General features: G+C 33.3%; 1 long non-coding RNA gene across 2 annotated transcripts; it reads right to left on the bottom strand.

Annotated features, from left to right (window-relative positions):
* Positions 1 to 171: 171 nt before the first annotated feature.
* Positions 172 to 3216, bottom strand: LOC126909552 (uncharacterized). Of its 2 annotated transcripts, none has more exons than XR_007705058.1 (4): positions 819 to 957; positions 641 to 725; positions 442 to 537; positions 172 to 331 (listed from the first exon to the last, which is right to left on the bottom strand). It is a non-coding gene; the product is annotated as an uncharacterized LOC126909552 (long non-coding RNA). The 2 variants fall into 2 exon arrangements; XR_007705057.1 differs by lacking the exon at positions 819 to 957 and adding an exon at positions 3003 to 3216 and having other exon boundaries at positions 173 to 331.
* Positions 3217 to 3602: the final 386 nt, after the last annotated feature.

Below are 3602 nucleotides of genomic sequence, written 5' to 3'. Positions count from 1 at the left end.
AAAAAAAAAAAATAAAAAAAAAAAATAAAAAATAAACACATCATGGTAAAATTAATACCTTCTCAGCTTCGCATCGAAGCTAAAAAATGTATTTATATAAATATATAGATTGTATAGACTGATGTAGTAGTACATATTGCACCAATAAATGATATACAAATCAAACTAATGATTAAAATGTATATAAAGATGAAGTCTATTTTGAAAAAATTCAATAGCAATAAATTTTTTTTAACAAATGAAAACGAATTACCTTTGCAATAAATTCAACAGCGATGACTGCCATCATCAATCTCTAGCTTACTCGTTATCGTGGCACCACAGATACCGTCTAAAAATTACAAAATCAAATTAATTTATCAGTGCCATTACCATTACCAAAAACTATATTAATTACTAACCGAGTAATATTGTATAAATAAAAAAAAAAAAATGAATTACCCGCGTAATAAATCCGTTATCCATTAGAACCGATTGGCCTACAGGCCGAGTCGTTATTGAAACATTCCTCGGGATACAACAAACGCCGTCTAAAAACTATAAAATCGAATCGATTAATTATATGACTTACAACGGTTGTGAAAACGTCAAACGCACAGTTTCTTTTTTTTGTGTTTTTTAACGAATAAAAAAGCGTTACCCGTGTTAATAAATCCGTTTGTTAGATCGTTAGAGCCAGCACTCTCATTATCGAAGCAGTCCTCCGAGCACACGACAAACGCCATCTAAAAATTACAAAATCAAATCAAATCAAAGACCGTCACAATATCGACAATTGATAAACTGCGTTAATCGCAGTAATCGCGGTGTAAAATTACCAACGGCGAGTTTCGATTAACATGTACATAATGGCAATAGTAGTAGAAGTAGAAAATTTACAAAATCACATTAATAAACGGATACGGTCAATACGCAATATTGAAATAACGACAGAACAAACGACGCACAAAGCGGGCGGCGCNAACGACGTACAAAACGGCGACGCGGTGATAACGACCGCGTTTGGGCGTCGGACGCGATGATAACGACGAAAAGGCGGGAATGCGAGCGGCCGAGTGGGAGGCGCGCTCCCCTATTTCGCGTCGTTTTCCGTTCCACAGAAATCGGAAAATCGCGAATAAAAAAAAACGGGTACGGCGAAAAATTCGAACGAAGGGAGGAAAAGACGCGAAACGATAGGGGCCGTCGAACGGCGCCAAAGAAGCGGAGAGAAAAGAGAAAGGTGAATTTTAAAGCGTAAAAAACGGAATATTTCTTCCAAGTCGACCTTATTTGAGGGGCTTACGAAAATAGTATATAGCTAGTATCTAGTATATCTAGTATCTAGTATATCTAGTATCTAGTATCTAGTATCTAGTATATCTAGTATCTAGTATCTAGTATGTCTAGTATCTAGTATCTAGTATCTAGTATATCTAGTATATCTAGTATCTAGTATCTAGTATATCTAGTATATCTAGTATCTAGTATCTAGTATATCTAGTATATAGTATCTAGTGTCTAGTATCTAGTATCTAGTGTCTAGTATCTAGTATCTAGTATCTAGTGTCTAGTGTCTAGTCTCTAGCTATATACTAAAATCCAGCCCCTCATTATAGCTTCACCTGGAACAGATTTTACGTTTTTTCTGCTTTAAAATTCCGATTTATTTTTATTGCGGTCTCCACACAATCTCATATCCGCTATGTTGTATTTCTTTATGCTAATAAGTAATTTCGTTAGGGAGTTCCATAAATTCTTTGAATTACATGAATTTGATTATAGTAATGATTCCTAAGGGAAGGCGTACTTTTAATATACAGAAATTTACTGAACAGGATCTTTATTTGCGGTATGCTGTGTATACAGTTATGCACGTAAAAATTCTGCTATCATTTTTGGTTTCGAACACTGGTCAAGTGCCTCAATATCTTAACTCTTACTCACAAATATTTTGTTCAAAATCTATTTATGAAACGGGGAAATGTGTTCAATGAATGCTATGGGACATTAGCCACTGAGAAATGTCAATCAAACACCTCAAGTTTAGATTAATTTCAAACAATACGACAAAATGTAAAAACTATAATCGTCGAATCCTAATAATCATAGACAGTAATATTTATTTAAAGAAACATTTTATTTCAAAATTTTACTAAACACGTTATATTATTATTATTATTTATATATTATTCTATGTCGTTTCGTGTATGCGCGTTACTACGGTACAACGTACAGAAATGTAAGTAGTGTATATGTATTTATTTAAACCCGAACGATACGTTTAAATAATTAACAATTAGTGGTGTAATATTTTTCGGGATCGGGAGCAAGCGATTACGGGAAAAAGTGCAACCCCACCCCACAACAAATCCAAACCCGTCCGCTATTCTAGCACAGAGGCTGCAAAAGCGAAGTCGGATCGGGAAAAGACGATTTCGGAAAGGAAGTCCAAACGTTTCGAACGTACGCCTCGCTACGGAAACCAAGGGTTTGCTCCGCGATCTAGAGAAGGGGTTGCAAAAGCCGGTTACCAAGTAGGTAACAGATTATGGAAAGGGGTATCCGGCTGTGCCGGATACACTACGTCGCGTCGAACAATAACAGGAGAAATCGGTAACACGGCCGACGCGTCGGTTGAAAAGTTTTACGGGGATAAATAAATACGGTCTTTTTTTTATTGTCTCGATCACACACATAAAATAATTTCTATACATATAAATATAAAGAGAGAGAGAGAGATCGTATAGACTGATGTAGTACATGTATTGCACCAATAAATGAAATACAAATCAAACTAACGATTAAAATATGCAAAGTAAATCGATTGAAACGTATAAAGAAGAACTCTATTTTGAGATATTCGAGAACACCACAAAGACGTTCTTGAGTGTGGATAAATAAACACGACAACAAAAATTAAAAACGTATGATTTAGTTCAACATACAACACACAGAGTAGTCACCAATAGATAAAACACTGACAGACTGCTGATTTTAATTAACAAATGAAAATGAATTACCCGCGTAATAAATCCGTTATCCATTAGAACCACCACTTTTGGCCAACAGGCCGATCCATTATTGAAGCATTCTTCAGGATACAACAAACTCCTTTTAAATATTACAAAATCAAATTAATCAACACTGCCTTTACCATAATAATAATTATATATATATATATATACAATATTATTATTACAAATGCTGCGAAATTGTCAATAAAACATTTCAATAAGAAATATTCATTTAAAAAAAAAAATGAATACATGTATATATATAGAGAGAGAAAATATAGTATAGACTGATGTAGCACACATTGCAACAATTAGCAAAATACAAATCAACATATGCCAAGAAAATTAATTTAAATGTAAAAAGATGAACTCTACTCTGAGAAAAGTAAATAAAAATAAATTTTTTTTTGACAAAAGAATTACCCGTGCAATAAATCTATAACCATAATAGAAGCCAACACCATAATAGAACTACAATATATTATTACTACAATTGCTATGAAATTGTTAAAAAAACATTTCAATAAGAAATAATCTTAATGGTATTCACAAATATAATAAAAAAAAGTATATTTAAATAGAGAGAGAGAGAGAGAGAGAGAGAGA

The sequence above is a fragment of the Daktulosphaira vitifoliae genome, unplaced genomic scaffold (assembly GCF_025091365.1).
Source record: "Daktulosphaira vitifoliae isolate Bord-2020 unplaced genomic scaffold, ASM2509136v1 Scaffold_534, whole genome shotgun sequence".
Classification (NCBI taxonomy): Eukaryota; Metazoa; Arthropoda; class Insecta; order Hemiptera; family Phylloxeridae; genus Daktulosphaira; species Daktulosphaira vitifoliae.
The sequence above is the reverse complement of the archived record's forward strand: the minus strand, read 5'-3'. Positions and strand labels throughout refer to the sequence as shown.